Here is a 22,776-nt window from a genome sequence, read left to right on the forward strand (position 1 = left end):
CAACATCGATCTTCGTTTCTGTTAAACGATTCTCTCTCTCTCTTTTTCTCTCTTTCTTTCTCTCTCTATCTCTTTTTCTCTCATTGATTTTACCAATCGTCCTGTATCTCGATCGTTCACGTAGTTGTTATTATTGTCGTCGATCTAAAAAAAAAAAGGGTAAAAAGAAAAGTAGAAAAATTGCAGAAAAAAATATAGCTCGACTTTTTTGTATATAAATCTCAATCTTCTTTTCTTTTCCTTTTTCTTTAATCAACCCTTCGAAACGCCAAGTCGATATATCGAGAAAATTTGTTTAAGGAGACGAACCAGAAAAGAGATAATAAAAAAGTATGAATATCAAAAACCGAAAGAGAGAGAGAGAGAGAGAGAGAGAGAGAGAGAGAGAGTATCTTTTTTATTTTATTTATTTATTTATTTATTTTTTTTTGACGATGAGTGGAGGGTGGTAGAGAAATTTTAGTACCACCGTCGCTGACGTTGCATTTGATTTTTATTTCTCATTTGAAAATTTTTTTATTCGCTCATTTATTTATACCACTTCGATAAAACGGGTCGCAATCAGTATTATAAGAGGGAATACACCAAATCGCAAATGAGAATTTACTCGGCCTTACGTGCCTGAATTTATTTACCTTTAAAACTGTCACGCGATCAACTCGTCGAATCGCGGTCGGTCACGGTCGGGCCCGACAAGGCCCTGCTTTACTGCAACGTTATTCAACGATATACATATATATATATGTGTGTGTGTACGTTTATGTATGCCGCATAGATCTGTCGACAATTTAAAACTAAAAACATCGTTTAACTACGCGTAATACTCGAGATATACATATTTAATCGTTCACAAGAAAGTCGACCTCAGTCATAATTGGCCTGTGGCCCGGCTTAAAACGAAAATAAAATTACGATTAAAATTAAAATTAAAATTAAAATTAAAATTAAAATTAAAAACTGCAATAATAAAATGAATATTTGAAAAAGAAAACCTTTCGAATTAATTGATCAACGATGGGCTACGTTTAACGCGGTCGAATTTAGATATTTTTTCTTCATTAAAAAAAAAAAAGAAAGAAAGAAAGAAAGAAAGAAGATAAAGAAGAAACAAAGAAAGAGAGAGACAGACAGAGAGAGAGAGAGAGAGATAGACGAAACGAACAAAAAAAAAAAGAAAGAAAGAAAGAAAGAAAGAAAGAAAGAGTAAAAAGAAAACGTCACGAATAATTTTGTGAAAGATAAAACCGTAAAATTTGCATATATCCACCTTAATTGCCATACGTTAGAGCGTGAATTAATATAAATTAAAGTTAGTGATCAAAGCAAATGAAATCATTGACAATATCGTCAACGTCGTAAAGGCTCGAGATAAATGCTGTCAAAGTTGGAAATTAATTTTATTAAAAATATCCTCGAAGAGATCCTGGGGTGGATCATTTACAAGCAGATAAAACTCGTCGGTCTCGTTTACTTTTTTTTTTTTTCTTTTTGGCCTTTTTTCTTTTTTTCTTCTTCTTCCGATCGTTTACTCGATCGTATTCAAGGTATTACGACCGGATACCGGATTCTCTGTACCAAACTCTCTTCATCGATTTCGCGTGATCGCGGACTTTGAATTTCTTTTCTTTTTCTTTCTTTCTTTCTTTCTCTTTTTTTTTTTATTTTCAAGCTTTTCTTCCTTTTTGTATTTTTGTACTTTTTTTATTTCTCCTGTTTCTCTCTTTTTTTCGAATTTTTTACGTTTTTTCTTCTTCATCTTCTTCTTCTTCATCTTCTTCTTCTTCTTCTTCATCTTCATTATCACGAATCGATCGAAAAGCTATACTCAGAAGTGTATCGCAGCGATCAGACATCATCCATAAAGGAAATTGTGATGATAGAAGAAGAAGGGGTAGGTGGAGTAAAGAGATTGAAGCTAAGGGGTCGATAGTAAGGAATGAAGGGAGAAGGGGGAGAGAGAGGTTATCTGATCGTTTTTACTACGAAAAAGATATGTATGTATTACATATATCCGGCTGGATGAATTATTATGAATTAGTGTTTCGATTGAAGACTATGCTTTACTTTTTCATTTCTTCGGAATGTTCATTCGTAAGTGATTATGGATTCGTTATAAATATATGTACGATATATGTATATATATATATATATATATGTGTGTGTATATATATATAGGGTGAGAGTCGTTGTAACTATATCGTAACAAACATGGGTTTACAAGATGTGATAACTGGTATGATTCGTGTACAAAGAGAAAAAAAAAGAAAGAAAAAAAAATTATGATGTATAAATAATAAATGATCATCCATCTTGAACCCACCCCTTCTCTTTATCTAACCTTATGCAATCGTTTTTTCTCTTCATCGTATATTTTCTTTTTTTTTCTAACTTCGATCAAGAAAAACGAAAGAAAAGAAAATGAGAGAGAGGAGGAAATAAGAGAAAGAAGAAGAAGAAAAAGAAGAAGAAGATACGACTGTCGTTGTAATCGCGTGAATGGGAGGACATTTTTTTTTCCTTCTTAAAAATGTTTAAGTAAAACTATTATTTTTCTGGACGTTCTATTAGTGATATTATTTATTTTCTTTTTTTTTTGTTTCGTACGAAATAAGAAAGAAAAGATAAAAAATGAAAAGTCGTAAGATTCTAAAAAAAGAAAGAAAAGAAAAGAGAGAGAGAGAGAGAGAGGAAAGGAAAAAATATCGATGACCTTGAGAACTCGATAAAAAAAAAAAAGAAAAGAAAAAGAGATGTAGAGTCGAAAGAACTTGTCGATACTTCGTAATGAAAAATTTGTATTCTTCTTGTTTCTATTTCTTTTGTTAATTTGTTTTAAACCTTCTCTCATCCCTCGAAAACAAAGAACAACATCGTTAAATAATAAATTTAATTAATGAATAAAGAAAATAATTATTAAAGTTTAAAGAATGAACTAACACGAAATAAATTTAAAATAAAGAAAAAGTACTCGGGAATGTTAATAGTAATTGAGTCACCCTGTACGTATATAAATACATACGTGTAAGTATATAATGGATGATAGTATGGGCGCGTTGTCTATGTGTATCTATGTCGAATTAATGTTTTCTACGAAGTCGTCCAGTCTAACAATTTTACGATCTTCCCATAAATAATTAACCTTCGTCAAATATAACCGAGCGGGCGAACGTTCGCTGTGCTGTGATATGATGCGCTCTGCTGTACTATGGTGTGGTATACTGTGCTATAGTGTACTGTTCAAAGATCGCGAGAACTTCGAAGAAATCGTTGAGAAAAAAAAAAAGAAAAAAAAGAAGAAGAACAGATATACGTATATACTGACAGACAGACAGACGGACAGATAGATAGATAAATAGTTAGATAAATAGATAGATAGATAGATAGATAGATAAGTATATGGAGACAAAAAAAGTGAGAACGTACATACATACATACGTACAAACATATATGTATACATAAATGCATATATGTTTATGTGTATTATATACGTACATCTGTCCTGTATAAATATAAATATATATATGTATATGTGTGTGTGTGTGTGTACGTGTGTATGTACGCACGTACGCACTGCACGCGTTTTATAGCAAGGGCTATTTATAGTTCCGCGGCTGGCCAACCGGAAGAAGAAGAAGAAGAAAAGTCTACGCTCGAGGGCAAAGTGCTGATAAGAAAGGTTCCTCCTTCTCCATCTCTTCCTCCTCCTCCTCCTACTCCACCATCTACTCCTACTCCTAACTCATCGTTTAAACTCTGGCTGCTGCGATTAACAGCAAATGCTAAACGTAGGCCTTTTCTAACAGTATACATTTGTATACAGCTTATCGTATACGAGAACCGAGCTAAGTTGTCGGCATTAAAACAGCGGCACTTCTTAGTTACGCTTCGTTATATAACAACCCGATGGAATGTAAGAAGCTGAGGAGGCCAACTGGGGTATTATAATGGGACGAGGAGGGGTGATAGAGGCTTAGGGAGGGGGGAAGAGGGTGGTCCTCTTTCTCTTTCTCTCTTTCTCTGTCTCTCTATCTCTATCTCTCGCTCTCTTTCGCTCGTTTGCTCGCTCACTCGTTCGACTTGCTAGCTCGATTCACTCGTTGGCCGCCAGGGGGGAAGGTGACACGTTGGGTGGCCGTCTGCGGAACGTTCGAGCTGACGCGTCGCGACGTGTGACGTTCGATCGTTTCTTTATCTATCTATCTATCTATCTATCTATCTATCTATCTATCTATCTATCTATTTAGCTATCTATCTATCTAGCTAGCTAGCTATTTATCTATCTATCTCTTTCTCATTCATTCCTATATCATATTTAAATATGTATATATACTTGTCCTGTGTATCAGGAAGAAGAAGATGAAGATGAAGATGAAGATGAAAAAGAAAAAAAAAAAGAAAAAAGAGGAAAGAAGAGACAAGTTGGTTACGACCCCAAAGAGATCTTGGGGTTAGCTGTTGGGTCGTCCGAGGTTAGGTACATGATCGATCGCTCTCCTAACTCGATCCTTTCGAAGGATTTACATCATTGCTGGACGACTTGTCTTAAAGTTTTTGTTTTCTGACCTCCCTCGTCAGGCACATCCCCATGGTAATATCTTGAACTCCTATGTTGACTCCGGGGCAAGACCGATCGATATCGGTAAAGAATATCGATCTCGATCAGCATATTAGATAAAGGAAATACGCTTCTCTCTGACTTGTCCATTTTTGTTTCTGTTTATTTCTTGTTTTTCTTTTCTCTCTCTCTCTCTCTCTTTCTCTAGCATTACTCTGCCGCCTCATCAAGTACATTTGACGAAAGATTGAAAATCATTTAGTAGTAGAGATAAAAATGTTTAAAACTCGCTTGGCAGGGGTTAACTCGTTAACTCAAGAGAGATCGATAGCGTCTAAGTAAGATACGAATCTTGTTTTGCTTTTTGTTTGGATTTTTGTTTCGTTTTGTTTCGTTCGACTCTTTTTTCCTTCGACTTTCTTAGGCGACGTTCCTCCTTCTTTAGAACGTGCGGCATAGGTCAAACATATAGGGAATAAGTTACTACGATCGGTGGACCCCCTACCTGTTATAAGTGATCGTACTGTTATTGCACAGGTAAAATTACAGTGCGGTAGAGAGGTAGTCAATGATGTTTAGCCGATGTTGTTGCTTGGCAGACAGATCACTCATTGACTTTTCTTTTCGCTGACCTTGTCGCTTCGAGGCTCCATTCATTCCTCTGCCCTAATGCGTTCTCTCTCTCTCTCTCTCTCTCTTTCTATCTATCTCTATCTATCTATCTATCTATCTATCTATCTCTCTCTTCCTATTACTTGTACTATTTAAAGCAGCCGACATCTAGCAAGTTCCTCGAGCGTGACCTCTCGACCTGTCATCTCTTACCCACGCTTGATAATTCTTAAGTAATACACTCCTGCATATATATATACATATATATATATATATATGTATACTTGCATATACATGCATATATACATACATAAATATATATATATACTATATATACATATATACACGTTCTTATTAAAGTTGTTCATCCCATACAATCTACATTGTACATACTAAAGGTCTAATCTAATGCTTGTTAGTCAAACTTGTTAAGAAGCAACGATGTTAATACGCATGCGTCTATTAGATTCGGTGCTCCGTTAGAGGATGGAGACGTGTGGTGATGGTAGTGGAACGCGGAGGAACGCGTCGGCTCGACTTCGATTCTATTCTAAGTTGACCTATAGAACGCTTTCTTCTTCTTCTTCTTCTTCTTCTTCTTCTTCTTCTTCTTCTTCTTCCTCTCTTCTCTCTTTCTCTTTCTCTTTCTCTTTCTCTATCTCTATCTCTTTCTCACTCTCATCATACCTCTCTTCGAAAACTCGGCCTCGTGAAGAAGCACCAGCACCAGCTACAGCAGCTACAGCTACGTGAACGGCTTGTTTTACTTGGGTGGTCGAAATATACCGCTAATAAATTCAAATGTCTGCGAGTTTGCCTGGTGCCTGGATCCCCAGACGCGGAAGGAACGCCGCAGGAACGTTTTAGCTGGAACGCTAAGCACGTTTAACTCTTTAGGGTATCCCTCTCACCCCTCACCTGCTCCTCCCTTTACCTTCTCCCTCCTACCACCCCCTCCCCCTATTCACCCACCCCAAATTCTACCTTCGTCCCTCGTTAATGGTCCCAACGACTCGCAATTTTTGTTTCGTTATACGTTCGATCTCATTATCGATTCGTTACCTATTTTTACCGATCTTCAGAAATCGAAATTTAGTTTACAACTAAGCATCGTTATTTCTGCTCGAAGACTCGAAGATCGAGCCGATCGTGGAATCGTTTAAATTGGAATGATCATTGAATCTTTTGCCATCTTTGTAACCGTGGGAATGAACCGTTTCTTCTTGTTTTTATTATAAACAAATTCGACGATGCGAATCGAAGATTATACGGAATGGGTGGTGATTATTGAAAATTAATTCTTAATTAATTGACAAACCTCGAATGATTTTTAAGAATATTTTTTATTGTGTTTACATTATAAACAAATTCGACGACGTTGATCAAAGATTGTACGAAACGATCGTTGAAAATTAATTATTGATCAATTGACTTAGCTTGGATTGATTTTTAAGAATATTTTAAAATTCGTAGTTTTGACGAAGCAAAATTTAATTAGGAAATTGATATTTAATTTATAAAGAGGAATCTGTTTTTCAATATACTTACGTACGTACGTACGTAGTTAGTTGAAGATCACGGAATCTTTTGATGGTTTATCTTTATGGTTTATCATAGTCGTGGGAAACTTTGTGTCCTGGTTTTTATAATAGTCCTAATAAAGAAGTTTGCCGGTTGCGGATTAAAGATTATATAGGGTGGGTGCTAAATGTCCTCCTGACCTATGAGAAATAGTCGTAGGATGATATTACGAATTGTCCAGTTTAATCCGCAATACTTTGCTTCATGGCTATTATCTATGTATAGCCCTAACAAACAAGTTTTTTTTACGATCCGTATTAAAGCTTATACTTCAACTTATACTGTGTTAAAAATCTAGGATTGACCCTAACTATAAACTAGCAAAAAAAATATTCTATGACCGTATCATGAGAATTACGAGTATTAATCCAAACACGAGTTAAGAAACTTGATTTCTAGTCTTTTATTATGATAACGCGTTTTGATTGATGGCATTACACTGATTTGCGGTTCTCAATTGGGTCGAACCAACGAACGCTGATAATTCTCGTTACGATCTTTTCTCGAAATATATATATATATACATATATATATGTATATATATATATATATGTATATATATGTAAATGTATATGTTTCGATCGAGGAACGATGAAAGAAAAAAAAAAAAAGGAATGAAGATTATTTACAAAGAACAAGGGACATTATTGCAACAAATGTTTAATTTGCGATTAATCGTTCATCTTCTCTCTTCTCCCTGTTTTTCTTTCCATTTCTTTTTTTTTGAAAAGAAACTAAGCTTACTTTTACTGGTAGTCACATGATTTTGTGTACACCCGTTATATGAGCATGCCTGATACGTACGGAAACTGTCAATCGTAGTAATAGATCAATGAGCATACTCGGCTAAACTATAAAACGTTCTTTCCGAGAGACAGAGAGAGAGAGAAATAGAAAGAGAGAGAGAAAGAGAGAGAGAGAGAAAGAGAGTTGTTGGTAAGTTCGATCTTGTCATTGTCATTGTCATTAATGTCGTCATCGTCAGAGACGAAGAAGATGGAAAACATAGACGGTCCAACTTGACTCGTTGATCAAAGAGAAAAAAAAGAGAGAGAGAGAGAAAGTAAGTGAATGAGAAAGAAAGAAAGAAAGAAAAAAAGAAAAAAAAATGAGGGATCGTAGGAACAAGTTTCCCTGTAGTGCGAGCAGGTTCTCTCTCACCCCATGGGATAATATCGATGAGTGTCTTTCTCTATCTTTCTCTCTCTCTCTCTCTCTTTCTGTTCTCTCTCATGAAAGGGCGAGAATCTAGGTGAGTTTAACAAATGTCGGATCGCGCGATCGAACAACGCTCTTCGGAAATAGTGGTACGTGTCACGTAGCGGCATGAGAAACACAAGCGACTACAACAGGATGAGAACGGAGACAGAAAGACACAGAGAGAAAGAGATAGATAAAGAGAAAGAGAAAGAGAGAGAGAGAAGATCTTAAACGAGAATTCGATATAATTCATGGCGCCTATGAATTATTTATAACCTGCACCACACGAATTCATGAATCCTTCGAAGTCGTCGAGACGAAAGACAGAGAAAGAGAAAGAGAAAAAGAAAGATATAGATAGAGAAAGAGAGAGAGAGAGAGAGAGAGAGAGAAGCCGGTTAGTTGGTTGGTTGGTTGGTTGGTTGGTCTGGACTCTCTTATCCACCAATGGATTCTGTGGGCAGCATCTCTTTAACTTTCGAAACAATAGAAGAGAACAGAACCGATCCTGTTCAGAGCCAAATCGAAAATGGGGGGCTGCTGCTCCATTTGAAATTCCAAAAAGGGTGATACCAAGGAGATGGCTAGGTGAGGAGTGAGCTGGCCCTCTTATTCATCCACTTCTTCCTCGTATAACAAAACGCGGTCAGGCTAAACGGTGTAACCCAATTAGTGCGGCTTGCCTTTTGCGTGTCATGCTGCTGTCTTGGAATTTCATCGTAGGTGGAAGGAAACGAGTAAGATAGAGATAGTAGGGAGAATAAGAAACCGATAGCTTCTAACTCTTGAAAAAAGAAAAAGAAAAATGTATACATACATATACATATATACATACATACATACATATATATATATATATATATATATATATATATATATATATGTACTAGAGTGCAGTATTATATCCGCAAACGTTTCTTGATGTAGGAAGACTTAAATCTTCGATAATAATGAGACCGATTTCGGAATGGTAAACTTAGGATAATACAGTGTTTCCCAACCTTTTTTCTTTCTTTCTTTTTTCTTTCTTTTTTTCATTGTTTATTTACTTATACTTATTTATTACATTATATTAAATTTTGTTTGTTTAATTATATAATTATCTTGACATTTTTAAAAATAATATTCCTACGATACAGTGTCTCTGTCCTCAAAGATTTCGTATACTCCATCGACACGATGTAAGACTCAAAGCAAGTTCTGCTTATCCTCTTCAATAAATCACAGTTTCAAGAGATTCGAATTAATCTTCTAAACCACAATAAGTGATTTGTTTGACTGTACGTATCATTAGTACGATAATACGACGAACTCGACATGGTTTTCTAATCCACTTGTTCATCCATCCCATTTGAACCTATCAACCCAAAAAATTCGAATGAATCGATGAACAATCCCCTTTCGAGATGGATACCGAACGTGTTGGGAAACACTGGTTTTAACCGAACAAAGTAACACCGAGACGCGAGTTAACCCAACAACAACGTACGGGATAATCTCTTATCTGTTCTATGCTCGCCTAGAAACGTAATTCCAACGGTCTATCTATCTATCCGACCGTTTGAATTTCTATCTATTCTCTCTCGCCTCTCTCTCGTACTTTAATCTCTTTTAGCTTATTTCCGTGTATATGTCTCTCTCTCTCTCTTTCTATCTCTATCTCTCTATCTCTCTCTCTCTCTCTCTCTCTCGCGTTCCTCTCAATCGTCCTTTACTTCTATCGATATATACACATATATATTATACATACATGCATACATATATATGTATATATATATATGTATATCTACCTACCTACCATTTCTATGTGTAAGCCCTCAGATGTGTCCCTCCCCCCACAAATCCCCTCCACAAACCCCTCACACTGTTGCTTTTCTCTACCAGCTAATAGAGCGATAAATATGTCCGATAGATAACTATTACTACCTGATAGAGCGAACCAACCTATGATTCACTAAGATCTGCCATTATATACCGGATTGTATTTTAACCCTCTGACGTTCTAACCCTTCATCTTTCTTTCTCTCTTTTTCCTTCTCTTTCTTTCTTTTTTTTTTCTTTTTTTTTTCATTCTCTGTCCAATCTATTTCAAATTATCATTCGAGCATTCAATTCATTTATTCGAAAAATTCATTACCCCTACGAATAATTCCTTCCAAGATTTTCATTAACGATGCATCTTATAAATCCGTTTCACGATTTTATGATAACTGTTTCAATTATTACCGCATTGTTGACCGGTCACGACTCTTTGCACGTGCACGCGTATGACTCTTGGGTTAATCGTTAAGTCGCAGATATTTTTTTTTTTCCTTTTTCTTTTCTTTCTTTCTTTTTTTTTTTTGTATTTTTTTCTGAACGCGGAATAGTTAGAGAAAGTTTTACAATGATCGTCGTAACCACTCATTGTTTGATTTCTTTTCTTATTTCAGTCTTTTTCTTCATTGCTCTAATCCTCGGATTAAATCGTGATCTAATTCTAATTGTTACTCATATTTTTTGTTGATGAAAAAATTTATAAGGGAAACTTTGCTTGTCTCCTCATCAAATCATGAGTTTTACTTTCTTCTGTTGTTTGATTTCTTTTTTTTTTTTTTCTATTTTATAGAGTCCCTCAAAACTTCGAACAACACACACACAGTTAGCCGTAACATTTCTAATAAAAAGCAGACAAATAAATATCATTATCTCATATTATTACATACGTTGAACACCCTTCTTAACGAATTCGTCGAGTTTCATTTCTCTGAATAAATCGATAATAAAACAAAACAAAAAAAAAAAAAACATGATTAAAAAGAAACCAATTCGCGACAACAAAATTTCGTAACGATATAATCGTATTTGAATTTGTCAGAAGAGGATAGAAATCATCGAGAATAGAACAGAACGTTTATCCAATTGGATAAGAATCATTTCGAGTACGTACGAACATCTTTCTTCCACCCTTAGTTCTTTCGTGGTAAGAATAATTTCTTCAGAGAAGAGATTTCTTCTTTCTAACTCTCACCCATCTCCTCTCAACCCAGTCCCCCAACCCTACAGCATCCTTTCATTCTCTTTCTTGCACTCCTCTAACAGTTAGCTCCCCTGTCTCTCCCCTCCCCCACCTTTTATAAAAAGCAAATGTCGTGGCAAACGTTAACGGCCGTTTATACCACTTAATGTCTCTGAGAGCGCGCAATTTCCGCATTAGTCGGATGCTAACTAATGTTAATTGAGACGGGCAAATGTCCCGCGCTTAACGTTCACGAACCAAGCCGCGAGAGCAAGCCGCGCGAAGTAATAAATTGAAAGAGTCCATTTATATAATTTTTCTGTAGCCCTGTCTCTGTTTCTCTCTCCGTTCTCTTTATTTCATAACATTTATAAAACGATCTAACGAGAACCGACGTCAACAACAGCAGTCGGATTACGATGATTTATTCGTAAGAAGGGAGGAGCGACTAAAATGAAAAACAATAAGTTCGGTGTAATTTTAGAACGTGTCATGTCCCTTAGAAGGACAGTTTCGTCGTCGTTTGTTCTCAACGATCGGTATAGATCATGATCCATAGATCGTGATCTATTGATCGTGATCTATAGATCGTGATCCATCGATTAGAATCCATCGATCAACATTTATCGATGATGATCTGTCGAATCGATTAATCTGAATTAATCAGAGAGTGAGAAAGAGAGAGAGAGTGTATATATTCATCGACTAGCTTTATCTATAAGAAAACCTCATTGGAAGTGGTAATGGTCCTAACCGGTACTAACGAAAATAGATACGAACTAAATATAAGCTTTGGTCTCCGCGTCTCCGCTTGCGGAGTCGAAAGACAAACGAGTAACAGTCGGGACTTCTGCCATGACTATACTACTACCTGAGAAACATTCGTACAACCACCATCATCACCACCATCACAACCACCGAGAACATCACCAACAACAGTAGTTAACAGTAGCACCAGTACCATCTAGCAATAGCTTTTACTTCGCGAAAGTTCATTGCTTCCTTTGCTAGGAGAGATTCCAGGTCAGACAATGTTGCTCAAGAAGGATGTCTATCGAATCTATTCGACTCGCGCGACCTTGTCGATCTTCCTGAACTCAATCCTCAGCCAAGGATATAATTGGAATCCCTAGAACACGAATATTCCGCGAATAATTTAACTCCCGTTAGCTCGAGACTACTAGTCCGGTTAGTTGTAATACATAGGTTAGTAAGTATGTTAAACGTGCATGAATGTTCAAGGGTTGGGATGGGTGTCTTCTAGGATGGAATTTTAGAACGTCTAGCAAGCTAATATTGTTTCTTGTTTCTTGTTTCTAATTTTCTTTTTCTTTTTTTTTTTTTTTTTGGATGATATGAATCCCTAGATAGGATACAAAATCTTTAGGTATGGTAAACAATGAATTCCCTAGATGAATTGGATAGGGATTTAACAGAAAATCTTTAAGTGATTTTTTTCAAAGTCGATTAATCTTCTCTCTCTTTCATACTGGGTGATATCCAAATAGTTCCGAAGTTCGCTCGGGTATCTTCAAATCTGCGATTTTAATTTTTTCGATTCGATTACTCTTATCCTACACTCGTTAAGCCAATTCTTGTTTTTCCTTTTTTTGCTTTTCTTTTTAAATTCTAGCTTTGGTAAAATGAACCAAAGCAAGTTTACTCAAAAACGAGAAAAAAGTATTATCCAGAACCATCGATTACTAAACTGTTAATCCAAATCTGAAAATACAATTTTAAGTTTCTCCAGACTTCTGACTATTTAGAAAATCGAAGTAACAGAGTGTCAACTAAAAGTAATACCTGAAAGAGAAAGAGAGAAAAGAAAAGAAGTAGAAGAAGAAAAAGAAGAAAAAAAACTCTACTGAATCAACAAGTCTGCTAAACTAATACATCTATCTAAGATATATCGATAAATTTATTGACGTTTCTGGAAGATCAACTTAGAGATTGTTGCGTTTATTCAGGTCAAAACGTTTACTGATAAACTTCGCGTAGGAATGTTTTGGCACGCCCGGCATGACGTAAAAGCGATTGGACTTCGTCGATCCAATCATCATTTTCACGTCATCTCCCGACAATTTTCTCTCTCTCTCTCATCGCTAAAAATATATCGAGTTATACTCGGACGATACGGACGAGATGACTACGATGGGTGAGGGATGGTTGTTTGGTCGAAGGAAGAAGAGAGGAAAAGAAGAAGAAGAAGAAGAAGAAGAAGAAGAAGAAGTCGTGTGTTGGGTTGAGCAGGACTTGACTGTTGGCTAGGTGGGGACAAGTGGGGTAGGGGGGTTTAGCGAATATACTGACATGTGAGTGTGATCATCGTCGTTCTCTGTGAAGAGAAACTGGGCCGCGGCCTGAAACCTTTTGCAGTAAAATATCCTCCCCACTCTATCCCTCAAAAAAGAAAAAAAAAAGAGAGAGAGAAAAGGAAGAGGTTTCAGAGAGCGAACAACAACGTCTCGTGGCACGACTGTTTCAACGTTGAACGGTTAACGTGAGATGATGATGATGATGATGATGATGATGATGATGAGAGACTCACTCACTCTTTCTGTGTCTGTCCTGTATCTGTATCTTTCTCTTTCTGTTTTTGTGTGTGAATATACATGCATATGTACGCCAGAAAACTGGTTTCACTTTCTTTTCGGCGGCTCTGGCTCGCGTGTTAAACGGTGCCACGTCCGTAGAGATCCGAAACGATACACATCATCATCGTCATCGTCGTCGTTACAAATTTCTCTCTCTCTCTCTCTCTCTCTCTCTCTCTATGCATCTAGGTGCTAGTGTATATAGTGTGTATGTGTGTATCGACTTTTATCAAAGATAGTTATCAATCTCTCTTAGATAATGTCTCATCGTTGATGAATGACAGACCCCTCAAAGGGTTTTTGAAGAAAAAAAGATAAAAAGATAAAAAAAAAGAATAAAAGGGAAGAAAAGAAAGAGAAAAAAAATCAATATATGGATATCTTGCATCGTCACTTCGGATCTATCGAGCTATCAACGGAGCAGTCATCTTATGTTAAGAAATTCAAAGAGAGAAAGAGAGACAGAGAGACAGAGAGACAGAGAGAGAGAGAGAGAGAGAGATAGTAGACCCCCCTTGAGTGAGTGAGCGAATGAATGAGTGAATAAGAGAGACAGAGAAAGACTATGGGCCTATAATATGAAAAATAAATAATTAAGTATCCTAACCAATCATTGGAGTCACGTAGAAGGCATTAATTATCAAGATTAAGTCGTTTCTAACTCCACCCCTATATGCAGGCGACTAAACAAACGGCTTCCTTTGCCCCTTTTATCCCTTTCTCATTCTCTCTTTTTCTATCTCTGTCTCTCTTTCTTTCTTTCTTTCTTTCTTTCTTTCTTTCTTTCTCTTTTTAGCTTCCCATAGGCCAGCCAGGCCACTTTTCAATTTACATACTCTACCAAAAAAACGTATCTTCTTCTATCCCGAGGGCCCTGACCGATAAATTCGGCCCTGTTCTCCATTGACATAATGTGCGCGTTAACCTTCTCTCTCTCTCTCTCTCTCTCTCTCTCTCTTTCTCTCTCCTTCTCATCCTCCTTATCCTTCAAAAGGAACAAGTAAGACATCTACACCTACGCAGTAGTTAAAGAAGTGAAAATAAAAAAGAAGTATAGGAAGAGAGAGTGGGAGGGTAGGAGGGGAAAAGAGAGGGAAAGAGAGTGATGAAGAGGATGAGGGAAAGAGGGGAGGGTCCAGATAACCTTTACTGACTTATCCCGATCAAAAATACTGGTGTCGTCCAACGTACGTAAGGTCCGGGTAAAGAACTCTGCTGTCCTGTTAGTTTTTGGGATATATATATTTTTGTTTTTTCGAAACACCCTCTCGTAAAATTTATAAATGAGGGTAGATATAGGTGAGGGAGGAAGGGATGAGCCAAGAAAAAAATATATTTCGTTGATATTCTCAAACGATAAAGTATTCATTTTGATTTTGACGAAGTAAGTTGGTTAGGAGGTTTGACATTTCTCGAGTGATTTGAACGATCTATTATTATGCGATTCGTTTATTAAAGGGAAGGGTTGTAAAACAACGTTTTGTTGTTACGATCGAAAGAGATTTTTTATTTGTTATTTAACGGAATCTTTCATTTGATTTATAATTTAATTAGTGTAATAAAAATTGCTTTTCTTTTCTCTTTCTTTTCTTTTTTTTTTTTTTTTTCTTTTTTTGCAATCAAATTGTCGTGACACGAATTAATTTCATTCATAATCGGACAGGGTTTGTAATTTAGTTTTTGTTGCAATCAATTTGCCATCAATTTGTTTTTTTCTTTTTTTTTTCAATTAACATATCAATTATATATCATTCCGTTTTATTTATAATTTATTTTTTATAACAGTTTACAGTCAAATTTGTAATTAATTTTTTTTCCCATTTTTTTTTTTTTTAACTAACAGTAAAAATAATTCTTTTTTTTTTTGATTAACCTTCAGGTTAATTATAGTATTCGGCCCACTATCATTTCTATTTAGAGAAATTGCCCTGTATCATTTCTATTTAGAGAAATTGCTCAAAGTCCTTCTTTAAGATATCACGTGTGTATGCATGTGTGCACGTGTGTGTGTGTGTGTGTGTGTACGTATATACGTATGTAAAATATTCATAGTTAGATACTATAATACACATACACATACGCACATACAGAAATATAAAACGTTATCATCATTAAACCAACACAAAAACAAATCTAAGCGTGTGCGCGATGTCAATGATCGCTCTTTTCTTTCTATGTAATAGTTAAATTTTTAATTACTATTATAGTATTATTTAGCTTTGATATATATTATATATCATACGTATATATACATATGTAGTACCTATATAATACATAGTACAGTATGTACTATATATTTATATATATATATACATATACAGAGTGGTTTAAATATTCCGAAATGCAACCCAAAATTTTCTTTTCATACAAAAAATCAAAAAAAAAAAGAACAGAAATAAATCAAAAAAAAATCAATAACACCTTTCTCATAGACTTCGTAGCCTTGTAATATTTATTATTTTTCTCTTCTTTCTCACTTTTAAATTTGAAAGAAAAAAAAATAAAAATAAAAGTAAAATTGTTACAAGTGATATACGATACGCACGATCTTACAAAACTCACCAACGTTAAAATACACATTTGTATTATTATTCGTCTATTTTCGAACGATTATGTTGTTCGAATTCATTGACTTCCCATTGAAGTTATACTCATAGACATACACAAATACACTTGTATACATATTATATGATCACGTGTTCTCTCTTTCTATTTGAAAGAGTGGGCGTGAAAATAAATGAAGAATACGTGGGATTTGTGTGTTCAATCAGATAACCATGGTACTATGATAATTATGATGCTATTGTTCTCTTTACTCTTTTGTTGTCCATTTTTTTTTTCTTCTTATTTTTCTTTCCACCCTTTTTTTATCTTCTTGCTTTCTTCATTCTTCCTTCTCACATTACTCAAATAACACCAAGCAAAGTCAACCACCCACCTATAAGTATATTTCGTTGGCCTCGTTTTTAATGTAGTTTAGTTTAGTATAGTTTAGTTTCGTTCGTTCATTCGCTAGTTGACTTCAATGAAGCCAGTTTCTGTCGTTTACGAAACGACAGAAAGATTCTACTCAATTGCATTCCTTATCAGGCTGACCGTAATTTCGAGTCTCGATATCTGCCGCGGACTGAACTTAATGTCAAGCAGAGAGCGCGCTCTTCAATATAACGTTATCGTTTAGTTAATTTTTTTCTTTTCTTTTTCCTCCTTTTCTCTCTTTTTTTTTTTTTGTTTCTTTTTAATATAGCATATATACATACATGTGCACATATATGTGTGTGTGTATGTGTATATATTTATGTATGATATGTATATATATGTGTGTGTATGTGTATGTGTATGTCTATGTATTTATGTATATACCTACATATATATATATATTGTGTGTGTGTATACGTAATATGTAATAGTAGATTTAAATCACAATCAATATACGATTTCAATTATTATATAATTGAAATTATGTATATTATAACAATTTTTTTTTATGTATAATACATTTATACATTATATAGGAAGTATTTAATGTCAATTAATTTCATTATGATATTATTATTTTTGATTAATTTAATTTATTCTTCTTTTCTTTTTCTTTTTCTTTTTTTTTTTTGAGTGAACAGGATAATGAGAAAATATTTTTTGTCCTTTTTTTTTTCCTATAAATAATAAAATAAATAAGATATGCTAGAGTAGTTAAGAAAAAAAAAAATCTCGTCCTTTTCTTTCTTTGATTTTAAAAAACAAAACGAGATTAAGAAAAGAAAAAGAAATGAAATGAAAAGAACGAAAGTGTTCGTGAGAAAATTGGTTACGAAAAAATCGCGTGCAAGAATGATCGCACACGGAACGATAAAACCCAGATTGGATTCGAAAGTTCTTCAATCGTTTGAGAATGTTTACTCCTTCTTTTTTCTTGCCAGATTAAAAAAGGAAAAAGACGAAAGAAAAAAAGAAACAGTAAAAATCTAACAGCAAAAGCCTGAAAGAGTTCGGAAGAAACTTAAATAGAAATATCATTGAACCCATGAAATAAAACTGTAAAAGAGTAAATATAAGTAAAAAAAAAAAAAAAACAAAGAAAAGAAAAACAATTCGTTGCTCGTATAAAAGAAAAAAAAAAAAATCTAATTTTTACACGGAACAATCGTAATCCTCTTTTCTCTTTCCTTTTGTCGTTTTCTTTCGATCTTCGTTTTCCATTTTGTTTCTTTTTTATTTTGCTTCTTTAACGCAACATAATTCGACGTAAAAAAAGAAAAAAATCGCGCGTACAACGCACATGCGTCCACATAAATACACACACACATAAATACACACACACAGACAGACAGACATAGAAAAAGCAATATCACGATTCCGCATCGAGAAAAATTCCTAGAAAATCTATTTCCGTCTCTCTATCTCTCCCCCTTCCCCTCTCAACAATCTTTACTACAATCCCAATAACGATTGACCGTCGAATCTGAAGAATATGATAGCAGTAAAATATGCGTATTGCAAATTACGCCGATATACAACGTTCTTCAAATAATAAAACAGTTCTAGCTCGCACATGTACACACAAATGCATTTGTACTTACATATGCGTATATATCGAATACGAATATGTATATGTTTGAGTCAAAGAGAAAGAGAGAGAAAGAGAGAGAGAGAGAGAGAGAGAGAGATAAAAAGCGTTCTGATAAAATAGGGAAAACGTATAGAGACCGCAGAAAACTGTTAGACCACAGGAAATCACAGACCGGCTGACGCACACGCGAACCTCCATTTTGTTTCCTCCCTCCCTCCTTCCCCACCCTTAGTAGTAGTCCTCCCCTCCCAATCCGCTCGAATGGTTATGATGTTTTTTTTTCTTGCCTGGATAATCGTGCGAATCCATTAGGATTCTCGGTCTGCGGAAAGAGCAGAACAGCAGAGCAGTAGCAATAACAGCTATAGCAATGGTGGAAAGAGGATAAGGAAGAGATAGAGGAAGACTACTACTACTAGTAATGCTACTACTACTACTACTACTACTACTACTACTTTGCTGTAGCATCTGTCGATCCCCCGAATTACAAAAAAGGATCGGTAGTAATAGTCCTTTTACGCTAACCAGCATCCTCTCTCTTTTTCTCTCTCTCTCTCTCTCTCTCTCTCTCTCTTTCTCTTTGTATAGCTCATAGAATTCGCCAGCAGTTAGCAGATAAACATCAGAAAAAAGAATAAAAAAGAAGAAAGAAAAATGAAAAGAATACCTTAGAAATCACGGAAAGCTGATATCCGTAAAACGAGGCCGCTGTTATTCGAGGTCGTTTTAGGACCCATTTAAGGATTACCAGGCCCCATTAAGCAACCAACCAATTCTACTCCGACTATATACATATATGTGTATGTGTGTGTGTGTGTGTGTATTGATTTTTTTGTTCTCTCTCTCTTTCTCTCTCTCTCTCTCTCTCTCTCTCTCTCTCTCTCTTTCTCTCTTTTTCTTTCTTTCTTTTTTCTTTTTTTGTCGCTGGTCTCTTGAAAAATCCATGAAAAAGAGCAAGGTAAGGCAAGTTAGATTGCAGGACCGTACTCATTGTCTCTGCGGTTAACATAACTTCCCATATCCCTCTCTTATGGGACACATAACCATGAAAAAATATCAGGGAACTCTCTATATCACGTTACATTTGACGAATACCCCATCTGCGGGTAGTATCGCGGATAGCATCTGTTCATGGGTTTTAATTTTCTTTCGTACTCTTTGATCCATGAGATTTCATTGTAACAACCGATAGTTGTTCTATTATTCTTAAATATCTCTTTAGAGATATCTATTTTATTTGTTCGATAAAAGTCCATTATAAGAGAGAAAGACATAAAGGAACTTGTCATGTAGTTCACTTAACACACACCGTTTGATTTGATCTATCCTATCGATAATGAATCAACGTTGGATAACTTTTGATAAAGTTTTTAGGTGAGGGCTGACTTAGAGATTCTAAAAGTATTCGGATCGTTAACAAAAAATCGATAAATCATTGTTTTCTCGACACCCCTATTCGAACGAATTTTGTTTTCCTTTTATTCTTGTTTTCTTAGAGATCGCAAAACTATATTGCCTTTTAGTATAAAATTTTTGGATCGATCGTGTGGAAAATTTTTGGAAGGAAAGTCCACTTAGAAATATTTTCTATCTCACGTTTACTCTGTCGTTGATTATACATTCAATGTTTCGATAAAGATCATGAATAATCTTCGTTTAATCTTGTCGATCGATCATAATGATGATGTATCTGTTTGTTTGGGTTGTAGATGATAATTGGTATAATGGTATAATTTAGTTGAAAGTTTCGGTGGGTTATATTAAAAAAGATGTCATCAGAATTGAATAGGTGTATCCCGCACGCCCCCAACAACGTTCCAGTACCCCGCCCCCCTTCAAAACATAGATACAATGATTATATATCTTCAGTCCAAGTAACGTAAAAGTACGTACGGTTATAAAACACCTTCTCTCTTCGTTTCTTAACGGATTCAAATATATTACATGTATGTATTGTATATATATATATGTAAATACCGAGCCCGAGTTATACGAGTTGCTTCGAGATAACTGAACTGAACTGTACTGAACTGAACTGAACTGACTGACTGAACTGACTGATAGACAGACGGACAGACACTTCGGGTTTTAAAAGATTTAATGAGAATAAACGTCGAAAGTACCGTAGAAAGTTTCTAGACTAGATACTTCGATAACCCCTTTTCCAATAAATAGAAAATAATAAATATATGTAAAGATGAATGGTCTGGACATTTACGAGTGTAGATAAATGGGATATACATAGTATTATATTTACTATATATAGTATATATATACATATATACATATGTAACTTATATAATACATTCAACAGGGTTCTATAGTCTTCTAAAGCTAAACAAATGATTTTCTCAATACCGTTCATGACGATAATAAAATCGTTTTGTTCTATCGCTCTATGTATGTATGTGTGTGTGGGTGGGTGGGTGGATGGGTGGGTGTGTACATGTACTTGATACATAATATATTCACCTGAAGATCGTCATAGTAATTCTCTTAAGGATCATTCGTTTCACGACTTTTACGAGCCCAGCATATACGTTTCAAACATTTATGTACATGTATATATATATATATATATATATATATATATATATTTGTATGTATGTATGTATGTATAGTTACGTCGAGGTTTTATAGATCGTTTCTATAGTCTATTTCGCCGGTAGAGTAAACCAGAACGTAACTCTCCGACTTAACGTGGGAGTAACGAAGGATAAGAGGGAAGTACAGATGAAACTAGTTGATCGTTGAAAGTATATATGATGCTAGAGAATGATTTACAAGTACTATTTACAAAAAAACAAAATTAAGAAGAGACCTGTTCTAATCTCAAAGATACTTACATTAAATACCCTCTAATTATCTCTATCATTTCTTTAAAAAAAAATGTTACCTCTTTTTTAAAAAAAAAAAAAAAAAAAGAAAAGAAAAGAAAAGAAAAGAAAAAAAGATCAGACAATGACAACAAAATCATAGAAAAATGAGATTCGTTTTCAACAAAAATTCGTCTTCTTTTTTCTCTTTTTTTTTCTTCTTCATAAAAATTAATTTTTTTTCTTTTTTCTTTGATACCTCATCCCATCTCGTCTTCTCCTTTCCACCCCCACCTTTCACCTCATCCTTACCCCCTCCACCATCTACTCTTCTTCCAGTTTGGCTTGTCTCGTTGAACGCTCGAACGATCATACATCATTTTACGAAATCTTCCCAGTACAAAACGTTCTCCAAGCACAAACGTTCTCCTATACATTCTACCCAAAAAAAAAAAAGAAAAAGAAGAAGAACGAGAAGGTAAGGGAATACCAAAGTACGCGTATATGTATCTATATGTACGAGTATCTCTCTGTATATGTGTATGTACGTGTTACCGAGGTATACCCTTAACACTTTCTTCGATAAATCAAGATCCTCAGAAAAGGCAGAACGCCGACCGTCGGCAGCAAGCCACCCCAAAATTGTCCCCCTTAGTACCATCGATTATTCTCGATAATGTCATAATCCTTGTGGAACGGAAGGTATTTTGCAAACTGAAAAATGATCTCTCGGTTTACTTATACACTTTGATTTGGTACCATCGGTACCAACCTCAACATCATTATTTGGGATTCACGTTTCGGATTTTTTTACAATATTTTTTTTGTAAGTTTTTGTGAACTGTTTTTTCTTTTTTTTTTTTGAATTGGTTTTCTTCGTTTATTTGTTTATTTATTTATTATTTTTTTCTTTTAATATAGAGGATAATAATAATGGAATTATTAGTTCCCATGACGGTGTAAGATGTTTTAATATTAATTTCACTTTGTTTTTGTATCTATATATTATTTTTGTATATGGTCAGGATAATTATGCTGTCAAAATTCAAAAGATATATCAATAATTTCTCAATCCCAAAAGAAAATAGATGGACACCCGATCCAAATAACGTGGATGCTAACGAGGATCAAGATACAAATGAAAATATCTTAACCCGAAACGACTAAATCATTCTTATCAGTGAAAAACTTTTCTTTTGGACATAAGGATCGAACAATAATTTTTTGTCTCCCTCCCACTCTTCACCCCTATCCTTTACAGTGTATCTCTACCCTCCTCTCTGCAGTGTTTTACCTCCCCCATCAGCATCTTCGAGAGATTAAATCGTTGAAGAGCCGATATCCCTTTCGTACGAGAAGAAATAAAAAAAAGAAAAAAAGATAAAGAAAAAACTCTCGATCAAAATCCTTTCACGAACAAAAATATATATATATTATATTTATATATTATATATTATAATATTTATATATATATATATAATATAATTTAATCGAATATAATTTGTAATATAATAGTATAATATATTTAATATACATGTATAATTTAATTTATATAACAATATTTATATATTTATATATATATATACATATATCATATTTATATTAAATTTTTATTAAATTTATACACACACCCAGAGAAACGTAACATACTTCGTAACATTGGTTTAACATTGATATACGTACATCGCCAGCAATTTCACAAATGGTTCGGGTGGGTTAAGATGGACTAGGGTGGGCGGAGTTGAAAGATGAGCGAAGAAGGAGATAATCCTCTCTCGGGTGCATCTTCCACTTTGAACAAGAACCAGCGAGATTCTTGTTCATAAGATTGGTATCGTTCGATTACACGG

The 22,776-nt window shown here is 34.8% G+C and overlaps 1 protein-coding gene across 11 annotated transcripts in view; it reads left to right on the forward strand.

Moving 5' to 3' along the window:
• The window catches only part of LOC127072145 (general transcriptional corepressor trfA), a 230,038-nt gene that overhangs the window by 157,833 nt on the left and 49,429 nt on the right, over window positions 1-22,776 (forward strand). The gene's annotated exons all lie outside the window — the stretch shown is intronic.

The sequence above is a fragment of the Vespula vulgaris genome, chromosome 24 (genome assembly GCF_905475345.1).
Source record: "Vespula vulgaris chromosome 24, iyVesVulg1.1, whole genome shotgun sequence".
NCBI classification, from domain to species: domain Eukaryota; kingdom Metazoa; phylum Arthropoda; class Insecta; order Hymenoptera; family Vespidae; genus Vespula; species Vespula vulgaris.